Raw genomic sequence first — 13,877 nt, forward strand, 5'->3', positions numbered from 1 at the left:
CATTTTGTTCTGTTACAGGAACATATTTGTTAGTTTGCTCTTTTTATCTGATTATTTTGGGATCAGTTGCACCTTCTATTATAATATTTTCCACTTTGTTACGCTCTTCATTGAAACCCAAAGCCAACAACCTATTTAATGTCTGTCCCACTTTAGTATCTTCATCCAACAGTATTTTTTAAAAAAACCTGCAGGTTGACTGTGTCACAAGAGGGGAATTCAGGGCAAAAAAACAATCTGTTAACAGGGTGACCAACTATAGAGCAGAAAAGTGAGCAACAAGAGGCACCCTTAAGTATATAGATACGGCTTTGGTGCATTTGGGTATGGGACTAATTCTCAGAGTGTACTTTCCATTTAAAGGCTTTGATAGTTGAAATGGAAAGAATGCACCTACTGAAAGAAAACTTGGCGGCCTAGAAATTGGATCAGATGTGCCAATGTGTTAAATATGTAAACCAATGAGCTTTTCGATATGGCAAGCAGCAGGTTTGGGCGGATAGGGCACCATTCTTCATGTTCGATTTGGTTTGGTATAAAAATTAAATCAGTATTCCACACTGCAGCCACATATGGAGTCTCCAATGTGATCTTATTTTTTTAACCAAAACTTTCCCAATCTGCATCTTATCATCTTGGCCACAAGGGCCTGTTATCTTCCTGTATGTCTCAATGTAAATTTAAAATGACCTCAACTGTTCCGGGAGCAAATCACTCCCTTCATTATGGGCACATGCAGGATTATCATAGTTTCTGATCCATGGTGCCCAAGCTAACTGGCCTGCTATCCAGTGTATTCAGCATTTCTCCTCATTTGCTTTCAGGCTTGGTTGGTAAACGGGGCCCTAAAATGAGCACCAATTATGTCAATCCTACCCCCACTATGAACAGCCCAGATTGTGGCCAATAATTCACCAACAGAACCTCAACTTTAAACTTGAAAGTTATGATAAAATGTGACTTCCTCAGATGAGACCAGCCACTAATCTAATGCTCCTCTCACTTAGCACCCCCACCTCCCTTGCCCGTAGTGGAAAAGTGAATGGTGTGACTGCAGACTTGAAAAGTGAGTCATTAATGTCACAGTTATAGCAAGGTTATTAAACTTTTATTGGCATTGCAACTATATCTTGGGAGCTAATCTCCTGAGTTCACTTCCTCAGAGAGTTCAGAGAAGATTCACAGCAATGATTCCTGGAATAAAGGGATATAAGGAATGTTGATCTATGCTCCTTGGAGCATATATACTTAGCTACAACGGTTGACTGTAGAGGTCAGATGATTGGGTGTATTTAAGGCAGAGATCGATAGGTATCTGAATAGTCAGGGCATCAAGGTTATGGAGAGAAGACGGGGATTGGGGCTGAGTGGGACAATGGACCAGCTCATGGTGGAATGGGCACAGTGGGCCGAATGGCCTACTTCTACTTCTACATCTTATGATCTCTTAACCTCAGATTCAGATTTCCTCATATAAATTCTGCTCCCAGCCTCTCACCAATGAAGCAAATATTAAATAAGCAGTGTGGGTAGTGTTGGCTGCCAGCCTGATTCATTATTTTGAGCAGTCTGTGCAAATTTCATGTCATCCTGGCACACACATGGACAGCGCTACACTTTTCAAAGCGCAATCAAATTTCTAGGCCATGTCAAAAACTTGAACTAACAATTTTAAAATTAGAAGAAGCAAGTGGCTCATATAACTATAAAAGTTCAAATACAATTAATATTGCTGCACAATAAGACTACCATAAGTAGTATGAAGTTATATATGAAACGATCTTTGCGTTTTTAAATGTTAAATTGTCCAAGTGGAAAGTAATAGATCCTGCTATTCATGAAAACAAAAATTTCAAGTTTAATTGTATATATTTGGACATATAGTTTTTGAATAAAAGCTTATATTGGCTGTGTATTTGAGTTAATATTTGAAAAGTGAATTATCAATTTGCATATTTTAACCAAGGTTGAATACCTGCTGGATTTGGTGAAATCGTGCAATGCATTAATTGTTAGAAATTTGGAAACTGTACTACATCATAAAACCTATGAACTGGGATGTAAGATATTTTACAGACGAGCTATTAGATTTAATATATGTGAACTTAGGCCACTCTTAAGATTTTTATTTTTTTTAAATGCCATTTTGGTCAAGGCTGATGCTTATTAGCATGTAAAATTTGTAGTTGATAAATAGTTTATTAGTTACCTATTTTTTAAAAAATAACGATAGCATGCTGTATGTTAACCCTTTGCTCCCATATTAAGGCCATGGATCAACCACAAGATTTGGCCCTTATTTACAGAGAATTCACTGGCCGCTTTTTGCTTAAAGGTGTTACTTTGTATTTTTATGTGAAAGTGTGCAATGATTTTTGTGGAGATATGGCCTTTTATTTTGCCTCTCTGACAGAATACCTAAGGGACATGTTTACATAAAAATAAATTCTAATGAATGTACACAGCAAACCATACTCCAGAAAAAGAACTAAAAAGGAGGCAATTCAACACAAAAGCATTTGATAACTTTTGAGGAATGGGAAAGAAATTGATTGTAAAATATTTCACAATGTATACTTGAACTAAGAATAGACAGTGATACACACTGATTATAGAAGTTCTTGATTGAATCACTGTTGTTTTGTACTAACCTTTCAGTTATAATCCTATCGCAATACATTGAATCACTGTTGTTTTGTACTAACCTTTCAGTTATAATCCTATCCCAATACATTTTCAATATGAATGTTCAAGCCCCTTAATGACAGGATTGTCTCCCACAGTGCTCGTGTAAAATAAGACCCATGAAATTAGTATAATATATTTAAGAAAGTAAAACCAATGGATTGGCAACTGTGAGGCTCAATGCTTCCTGCCTTCCTCCTCCATATTATCTGAATACTTAAACATTGATTAATTTACTGCCTGTTAATTATGTTAAATTATTCATTATTCCCAATGATGCTCCTGTACTACTTGCTGTGCTCCTTCGCAAAAAACTTCTTCAGTATTAGGCCTGTCTCATTTAAATGCTCTGGGTAAATCTCTCGGTGGGTGGGGGGAGTCAGTCAGCTGAGTATTTTAAGTGCCTAATATAAATTAAGTGATTGAAAGCAGTTTTACTTCAATAAGCGAGGAGTGGTTTGTACAAAAAATTAGATCAAGTAGATTATATGAAAATATATCGAGCATGTAGAAGTAGCTCAGGTTAAATGTTAATGTCTATATCAAAATTCCATCATGTTGGGACAAAGAAAGCCAGATAGTTGGCATGTGTGTTGAGAGACTATGCTCTTCCCAACTGAAAACTGTAGTAGATGTAGACTACTTAACCTTGAGCCAGCTCCACAATTCAGTAAGATCATGGCTAATTGTTGACTAACTCTATGTGCCTGCCTTTGGCCCACATCCATTCACACAGCAGACCAAAGGAAATCTGTCACTGTCTGGTTTACAGTTAACAATGTCAACTGCTTTTTGCCAAAGATAGTTGTAGACTGCTACAACCTTTTGTGTCTAACTTAACTCCTGATAGTCTGAACATGAGAATAATATCCAATCACCCTTAATCTTTTAAATTCTGGGGTATAGAGCATTAGCTTATGTAATAACTCTGCAAAGTTACCAAGTTTCAATTAAGTAACAACACCCCACTTGCTCCAAGAGCAAATTATCAGCTCTCAGGTGGGATCACTGAACCGAAGACAATATTGCTGAAATTTAACCAGGGATAACTGTGACTTGCTTCTAACCCCTTGTTTTTGAAGCTTCTCGAGAGAAAATTATGGTAGTGTAATCAAGATTTTTAAAATAAGGTTTTATTTGTGCCTCAAGAGAAATCATGAAGGAAAATAATGTAACCACCAGCCAGCTAAGTAATAGACTTAAGTATTGACATTATAGAAACAAAGAATGTATAAATAGTTAAGGAAGCTGCAACATGGCCCCAGTCATCAAACAAACCACCTCTCCCTTCTCTGCTTCCCAACGAGATCATTCCCCATTGTGGTTCACTTTTCTAGCTCATGTTTTTATCTATTTTCTTCTTTTGTTGCAAAACCAGGAGATCCATATTTAACATACCGTCCATTCACTTTGTCTCACATAGTAATCCAATGCAGTAGACACACTTTCCATGTGAAGAAATAGCTTCCCTTTACTTATTCTGGATGAGCAAATTGGAGCAGTCCTCTCCTCACATGCCAGCATTTACGGTCAGAAGTATGTAGCTTTCTTCAAAAGTCCATAGGTCCAGCACTGGTGTAGGTTTAAGCTGGCAGAGGCATCTTCCGCAATGCCACCTGTGCTGCCAAATGCCCCTGTATAGTGCTGGTGGACTCCCCATGGAGTCTCTCAGCCTGGGAAAACTGCCTGCTGAGCCTGCGCCAGGTTAGAACTGGCACAAGTATAATGGCCTCATTGAAATGAAGAGTAAAAAAAACAACTGCAGGACAAGTTAAGCATAATTGGTTGCCTTTTGGTGTGTGAATAATACATATTTTAGTGTTTATTTTACTTAATAATTATTTTTGAAATGCCTTTTAATAGTTTCTGTGTAATTTGGAATGTAAAACTAGCAAAGAGATTCGCAAGTGTTCAATTTCAGTGGCAGTTTTGGCAGCCATTGGTCCAGAAATTGGGGCTTTACCAGATATCAAAGGTATTCTGTGAGTACAAACAGCCACTTGCTCAGGGCCACACCAATATGTAGCCAGCTTCCTAGTGGAGGACTGCACCCAGATCTTCATTAGAAGAAGCAGTCAACTCCAAGGACAAGCAGTAATCCTGGGGTCAGCACAAGATCTGCAATATTATATTCAGCACTCTGATCTCTGTGTATTGAAAACCTGAACGATGATTGGGTGATCGCATTTTCAAATACCTTCTGCAGATAAGAGATCATAAATATCATGAAGCTCACAGCAAACTTGAATAATATTGCACAATTCTCCAAACATTTTAGCAAACTTCTGAATGGAGAATAGTACAGCACAGGAACAAGTCCTTTGGCTATGATGCTTATTTAAACGGCACTAATTCTTCCACATGGTACTTATCCCTCCGTTCTCAGCCTGACACTAATTCTCTGATACCTTGTCTCTCCCAAAACAGAACCCCACCAATAATCATATTATATCAGGAGATCTCTGCTCCACAGGCCCAACCTGATAGTTCCCACTTCCTGCTTCCATCTCCTACCACAAATCAGTCTGGCTTGGGCAGGCCCATAGATTTTCCTCTTGCCCCAGCAAACTTAATCCCCATGTATCTTGACTCCATCCTCTCTCTCCCTTGTGCAAACCCTTCCCACCTACATCCACAGTACCTCCCATGTCTTTCATCACTTTGACAACTTCAGGTTCCCTTGTCTCCACTGTCTCATGGATATCCTATCTCCATCCCCCAACAGGAAGATCTTAAAGACCTCCTTTCTGAAACAATGCTCTGACCAACTCCCCCCAAAAATACTCTCATCTGCCCAGCAGAAGTTGTTGGCACCCGTAATAACTTCACTTTTGATACCTCTCATTTTCTTCAAGTCAAAGGTGTAGTCAGGCACTTGCATAGCTCCCAGTCATGCCTCCCTTGTTGTTAGCTCCATGGAACAGTCTTTGTTCTGGCACCACTCTTCCTCCATTTCATTGATGACTGCATTGTGCAAAATTTGACAGTATTTTTAGCTTTGCTATGAACTGCTCTGAAACTCACTTGCACCATTTCTGACACTTCTCTCCCTTTTCTAGATCTCTCTGCCTCAATCCCAGGTGACAAGCTAAAATACTAATATTCACTACAAATCTACTGATTCCCACTGCTACCTTGACTACATCGCTTCCCTCCCAATCTCCTGTAATGATGCCATCCCTTTCTCCCGGTTTCTCTGCCTCCGATGCATCTGCTCTCAAGATGAGGCCTTCCATTCCAGGACATTTGAAATGTCCTCCTTTTTCAAACAAGGCATGTTGTTCCCCTCTACTGCATTCAATAGAGTTATCTCACACATTTCCTCCATTTCTCAGAGTTCCACTGTACCCCCACCTCTTTTATCCCTCTTCCGCCCACCCACCAAACAGAACCAGGATACGATTCCTCATGTCCTCACCTTCCACCCTACCAGTCTCTGCCTTCAGCACATTATCCTCCATCATTTCTGTCAGCTGCAGCTAGACCCTGCCACCAGTTACATCTACCCCTTCCCACCTCCTTATGCCTTCCGCAGGGATTGCTCCTTCCATGAATCTCTCATCAACTGATCTCCCCCACGTGCCTCTCCATGACCCCTGGTACTTTTTCTGCAACCAATGAGGTATAATATGTGCTTCAACAGCCCTTCTATGTGAGGTAAAGATGCACATGCACCACTTCTAACCACATCTACTGCATTTGATGCCTTAAAGCACCCTCCTCTACAGACTTGGGGAGTTTTTCATAGAGCTTCTGCACTCTGTCTGTAAGGGTGTCCTGACTTCCTGGGTGCACACCATTTCAACTCCCCTTTCCATTCTCACATCGACCTATATGTCCTGGGCAGTGTCCACTGCCAGAGTGAGGTCCAATGTAAATTGGAGGAACAACACCCAATTTTCTGCCTGGGCAGTCTACATCCCAATGGCACAAATGGAGAATTTTCTACTTTCAAGCAATTATTCTTTCAATTCTTCTGTACCTCCTGCTCTTTCCCACCCACCCACTCACCCAGTACCATCACAAAGCCCCCCCTGTCCATTCTCATCCCCACTCCGCTTTCATTCCAGCCCCTTCTATTCTCATCTCCCACCCCTTTTTCAGTTTCATCTGTTCTCCCTTTATATCACCGTTATCATCTTGTCTTATCAGATTCTAGGTCTGGCAGACATTATCTTCTAATCCTTCACTCCAACCTGTATGTCTTATTCTCCTCTATCTGTGCTCTTTGTTTTTCTCTCTTTCTCTCCCCCCCCCCCCCGCCCCCCCCAACTTTACCAGGCATCTGCCAATCTACCACTCCTGTCTGTCATACTTCACCCCTCCCTATTTCACCACCCCTCTTGGGCCCCTGTCTTACTCCTCTCAGTCTGTTCTCTTCCCACTAGATTCTTTTCTCCATGTCCCCAATCTTGATAAAGGGTTTCACCCCAAAACATCAATCATTCTATTTTTTTCCCCAATAATGCTGCTTGACCTGCTGAGTTTTTCCATCAGATTGAGTTTAGCTTGAGATTCAGCACCTTGCAGTCTTCTGTGCATCCATTTCCTGCATGTTCATGTCTAGTCCATGCAATGATAGTAGGAAATTCAGAGTTTAGTTTTAGTGTTTATTTGCAAATCTATTTTGATTTGAAACCCACACCTATGATTTATATCTCTCACATTTACAGCCAAAATCTTCCTTAACTTTTTTGCTTTGCTTAAATAATGGATCAAGGTTTTCATGCAATTCTATCTGTGGCTGTCAGGAAATTCCTGACAATATTCAATTATATTTTACCAACAATTATCAAATATTTGAATCTAATATTGCAATCTTCAATGAATGCCAACTTGTATGAAATTAAATCAGTTAAGGAACAGAGACATCATTCATTTCAATGGAAAATAATGGATGTGTAGATCCCAGGAAAATAACAGGTCAATGAGTTTCCTCAGTTGAGTTAAATATTTTATGTTTTAGATTTTAATACTTTATTTTAATTTTATTTCATTTTTTTATTATTATTTTAATGTTTCAGGATATCAGAGATATTCAAAAGTATTTTTTAAACAATTTTAACTCCAGTCGAAGTCCAAGTTGTAGCTTATTTAGGTTGCAAAGCATTTTGTACTTCTGGCCTTGCAGCATGAAGTCCGACGTGCACAGAGACTTTCTGAGGAGGATCAGGATGGCTTCATCAAAGAAGATGCCACAAGCAAATCTGTGAGGAGATAGACTGGCAACTGCAGTCATATTGCAAAAGTGGGAAACTCTGGGGCAATGCTTCAGCTTCTAAAATTAAGAATGTCCATTCAGTCATTTCTCTCTGTCTTCATTGTCCTGCCATTTTAATCCAGTTTTATTAAAATAACCATTCCCCTCTTATTTTTCAGTTGCAAAGAAGGATAAGCACTTGAAAATTAAAATAGAGTTGTTCTCTCCACAGATGCTGACTGTCTTGCAGTGTATTCCCAGTTTCCTCTTCTGGTATAAATAGTGCATGTTAAATTCAAGTATTGTTGACACATTGTTGTCTGCAAATCTGGGTTAGAGAATCCTTGGCACAATATACGTGGATCCTGCAATACTATAACCTATTACACACAATCACAAGAGTAAATAGTGTTGCTGTGATTCACGTATCAGTGGATTTTCATGAACTGTGTTTGAATGCCCTTTCAACAGAGCACTGTCTTTGTTGATGTATGTGTAACGATACTTATAATTAAAAGATTTTGTATAAGACCCAATATAAAAATGTCAGGGTGAAAGGGCATTTTCAAAAATCAACAAGCAATTTCTTTTAAAAACAGTCATCAAATCTGATCACCACATTTTGTGTTAGACTCTGTGTGACCTTTTCTAATACATATTCAACCAGCTGTCTACTTTCCTGTTTATTTAATGATAATTATATTCCTGCATGTAGGCATATTTCACCTTAAAGAAATCTGTTTCAAATGACATCTGTTGTGTTACTAACATACAGATATATAGTGCAGTAGAAGGGATTCATACCTGCCAATTACTCATATCTAATGAAACAAGATCAAGTTGCCTTTCAAAAATATTTTACATTGATCTTTGTTTGCTCCTCTTCATAGTTTACCAGAAGTTTCTGTGTTGATTTCTGACCTCCTTTAACAAGCGATGCTTAATTACATAGTCATTTTGTACTGACTGATTATTAGCATAAAATTCTTTATTTTGCCTAATTATTGATTTCCAATTTGGTCAATAATCATTCCAGAACAGTAGAAATTATGCTGTCCAATTTGTAGTTTACAATCCGGAACATCTTACTGTTTATGTGTTTTGTATGCAAAGCTTTTACAATTTAATCTATTTGATATATAATTTCTTGGGGACTTAATCCGCAAGCAAAGTGTTTTGCTGGATGTTTTGTTGTCTTTTCTTTTATTGTTCTATTTTACTTTGCTTGAACCCATGTACTTTGAATGACTCTACCTGCTGCTAGGTTAGGGCTCCTATCTGCTTTCCTAAGCCTTGTTGCTAGTCTTTATGTTGTTCTGGTTTGTTCCTTCTTACCCTGCTAACTTCTAGCTGGATTAAAGGGTAAGTGCTTCCCTGTAGCTGGCACAGGTCAGATAATCAGCTGTGATTATCTGACAAATGCAATGTGTTTTTTTTCTTCTCAAATCTCTCATGTTTAGAAATATATAGTTTAATACTCATGTTTCCTGATTTAGGTTTGACATGAAAGCTTCCATACTGCAAATCCAGATGCATGCGGTATTTGCATAATTGCCCTCTCTCTGGCTTTTATATTATAGTCAAAGGCTCCTCCTAGTAAGACTTGAATGATTCTTAACATTTTCTAACCTCCATGCAATGTAAATGTGGATTAACATCACAAAAGACATCAGTAATATATTTGTTCAATTATCTCTACAGCTAATTGACTGTGTAATGCTTGAAAACAGATTGCCTTGCACAATGATATCATAATGCCTGTTTCTTCACAGCAATGATTAGCACCACTGTGGTAATTATAGTCCTACTGCCAGGATAAGCAGAACAAATAAACTCCACATTTATTTACAAGCTCTGGTTTTCTCTATTCTTTCCATACTTATTGAACAACATGTGTTGTATCACATGAATGTTAGTATGTAAAGTGTTTAAAATGTGTGGAAACAGAGGTATTATGAGATTGTACTAAATTAGCCTTTGGTAATCATTCTAATGCTTTGAAAGTATTAGTAATCCCAACGTTCTTGAATGAGAATTTGTTCAATAATGGAGTACAGCCCTTTCTTATTAGCTCACCAACTTCATCCCAAAAAATGCAATTTCATTTAAAACGTATTATGAATTAGAATATCCAAAAAAAATGGTATTTAAAATAGCACTGTTTCATTAAAATCCACTCCAGTAAATTCTGTTACTGATGTCCAGCACAACATTTAAGGAAAGGAATCACACACAAATTTTGATTTGAGAAGTTACTGCATGGAGTTTAGTAATACAGGTTTTACTCACTGGAGACACTTGCAAAGGTTGGGGGAGTTGGCAAATATGTATTTGGAGTATTCCAAGTGCAGTTCTGAGGAGAAGATGATGCCATCCCTCCTTATCCTGGATAATACTCCTGTTTACTCATAGACTTAACGTTGGATAACGGGCAGAAAATACCAGAACTTAAAACAGATCTTATTTCTTTCTGTTTGATGCCTGACAAATATTCTGTATTTTGTTTTCTTTTGCTGTAGTTCAGTTTTGGTGGAAATACAGGGTATTTGTAAAACTCCGAAAGGTGCATCTTGTTCCCATGGAATGAAAAACATAAGCCATCATTCTTGTATTTGCACCAAACTCTGTCGCTATCCTATTAGATTGATTTGGTAGTTTGGTATGCTTTAACTGCTACATATTTTATCATCTATACACTGCTGTAAACTTTTAGTATTTTCCAATTGCAATTGCTACATTTGAGGAATGCAGTAACCACAATCTAGTGAATTTAATCAATTCACTTTCTATGCATGTTTTCCCCTTAACTGCAGTACACTTGAAGCCACTTGAAAGGTACTGATCAAATGCATGAGCGACTAATATATAATTTTACAAATTCATATAATTCAATTTTATCAATATTTTGGAAATATAGAAAGATTTTAAATAAGTATTCCTCAAAATATAAATCAATATTAAATGCAGAGTCAGTCTGCCCCTGTTTGAGACTACTTTGGAAAAATTGCTGGCTAACTGGTCAGTTTCGCATTTTTAAAAAAAAAATTCCGTTATTACTTAAAGAACGCTACTTTTAGTTCCATGAAGAATTCAACTAAAATTAACATTTCCTGGCCCGTTAGGAAATGATGGTGTCCTGCAGTATGCCCGTCATGTTCTTGTTGTGTGCCTTTATCGAATGCTGGGATGTGACAAGGAGAATGTCATCCAGGCCAACAACATGTATTTTAATAAGACATTAGAAATATGACATCACAGTTTTGTTTCCATATTTTAATTGTTTGATGAATTTGTAAATCTCTTTGATGGTGAATAGATAAAGGTATGTATCTTTGACACTTACATTTTAAAAGGCTGAAATATAATGCAGATCAGTTACTCATTAGAGCTTCAGTCCCCACAGTATATTCTCACAGCCAGTATCTGAAAATGGATAGCTGCCATCAGTCATTGTCATTTCTTCTTTTCACTTCTCCAGCTGAGGTTGACTAGTGTCATTGTTTGTTATTGTCCAAAGCAGATCTTCATTCTTTTAACGTCAAAGAGATATGACATGTGCGCATTTACCAGAGGACTGTGATAGAAAGTCACCTTTTTCATGTCTGACATCTCATTTGGAACTTTCTGAAGGAAATGTTAATAGAATTGTCTGACATTAATTGTTTCAAAGCTGCTATAAAGAACTGCATTTGAAAATTGGCTGTACTTATTACATTAAAAAGATTAATTTTAAGTTGAATGATTAATAAATTAAAGATTTCTCTTATTTTCACATTCTCTGAAGTCCATAAGATTTAGTTTGTCCATTTTCTGGTCAATCTACTGTTACAATATCAGGAATATGTAATCCTTTTTTTTTAGGGACTGATAAGAACCAGTCATTAAACCGATTATGGCATAAGAACACACACTTGAGGAGTGCAGTTTAATTTATTAAAATTAATTTACTGAACTCTCTTACATTGACTAATTGTGAATTATATTATTCTGTAGCCAATGCTTTAAATGGGGAATTTGGTACAGCTGATAATTAGCAGGATGATTGCTGTATTTTACAAACATACTGTTCGTAATTTACTTTAAAGATATAAAATTATAAACTAATTTTAACTTTGAAGATAACAATGATTCACAAAGTGAATAGATCAGCATTCCCGCACAGTCAACAGATTTACTACCGATATTATGAAGTGAATAGTAAGTGAAGAATTGTAGTGAATACCTGTACTGCTGTTTTTCATATTTTTTATTGACTCGCATTCTTTGACTCATTTTATAGTTGATCAGCTGGAATCATGCTCCCTCCTTTAGACTGCAGTGATATAAAGTGCAATATAATTAATTGGATCAGAGACCTCAATGTCTCAACAAATTATTTGTAATTTAATTTATTTACTAACTTTTCTTATCATAATATTAGCAATGGATTATTTGGTAAAATTAATATTGAATTAATGCAGTTTTGAAATCTGTAAAGAGGAACATGGCCTCAAAAGATTATTTATTTCTGGAGTAAAAATAGAACCCCTAATCCAGAGAAGTCATTTTTATGCTGTATCTTGTATTACAATATCAACAGCAAATTTCAGTCACGTGATCCATTTTCTGACTCATTAACACAATGAAATTGTACAAGCCGTACCACCAATTTGATTTATGCTGTATTCAATAATGAGTTTTCCTTTTGGTAAGAACAAGTTCAATTCCCTCACAGTTTTTGTTTTTGCATTTAACTGCAATGTTGTAGCATGAGGGTCTGCATCATTACTGTCCACAATGAATTGTAAGCCTATATTTGTTCACTCAACATTTAGATGTTAAACTACTAGATCGCCTTATGTCATGGTATTAAAGAATCTTTATCTGAATTTCAACATTCTTCATTATTTAGTTTGGCATTATGACTCCAATGTGGGATGAAGAATGTTGTCATTAATTCAATTCATGGAATATTACCAACAATTGATGAAGATCATATCAATGTAAATGCCAATCAAATTCAAAAGCATTTGATGAATATCTCCTAGTCATTAAATAACAGAACACTGAAAATTAATTGCATTTCACCTTTTAACTGAATTAGGGCATTATCTTTTCTTTTTGATGAGTTGTTGAACTGTTTATTGACTAACACTTTAAAAATATATTTTCTATTATTTTAATATTTATTAAAACAGAAATAAAACACAAAAAGGACAGGAACTCATTGTCAGTGTAATACTTCATTCACTTTAAACTGGGACATGTTAACTCATTTTGAACTTTTTAAAAATTTTACTAAAAGAATCATTACTTCATTATTAGTAAACCTACCTCTAAATAAAATCATACTCTTAACCATTAATAATACTTGAGAAAAATAATTTATATTGAGCATAATATTAAAGTACTTATACTTGGGGAAATGCATGGATAATCCACTTATCTAAACTAAAGGCTAGGAATTACACAAAAGAATTGTAGGAAAGGGACCAATTTTAAAAATACACTTTACCATTTGGCTAGGGTTTTAAAAAAATAATTCCTGCATACAAGATACTGTGAAACCCGTTCTAACTTTAATTGAAACTTTTAAGACATTACCCATATCTAGAGCAATCTGACCACACCCAGAATGGTTTCTATTTTTGTTTCTTTTGCTGATTTTATATTATACCTCAGTATGTTGAGATGAATTAGTTACACCCTAGGTTCTTGTGCCTACAGTTTGAATAGAAAGCATGAATGCCCCTACTTCATTAATTCATAGCAAATAGCAGATTGTAACCTTGCTGTGCCAGTCCTTTCTGTCTTTTTTGTTTAGTTGTACAGACGTAGTGTCAGACTGCTTTCCATTTTGAATCCATTTTAATTCACAAAGAAGAATTCTGAATGACTTCATTGCATTTATTACCATCCATAGTTTTTCAGCCAGTCTCTTGCATCTATCTCTTGTAAAGGTTAGAATAATCATGTTTTACTGATGCCATAAATTTGACAAAAATAACTTTGC

At 36.6% G+C, this 13,877-nt stretch overlaps 1 protein-coding gene across 2 annotated transcripts in view; it reads left to right on the forward strand.

Moving 5' to 3' along the window:
• The window catches only part of cadpsa (Ca2+-dependent activator protein for secretion a), a 454,508-nt gene that overhangs the window by 314,245 nt on the left and 126,386 nt on the right, over nt 1–13,877 (forward strand). The window lies entirely within an intron of this gene.

This window comes from Narcine bancroftii, chromosome 5 (genome assembly GCF_036971445.1).
Source record: "Narcine bancroftii isolate sNarBan1 chromosome 5, sNarBan1.hap1, whole genome shotgun sequence".
Taxonomy (NCBI): domain Eukaryota; kingdom Metazoa; phylum Chordata; class Chondrichthyes; order Torpediniformes; family Narcinidae; genus Narcine; species Narcine bancroftii.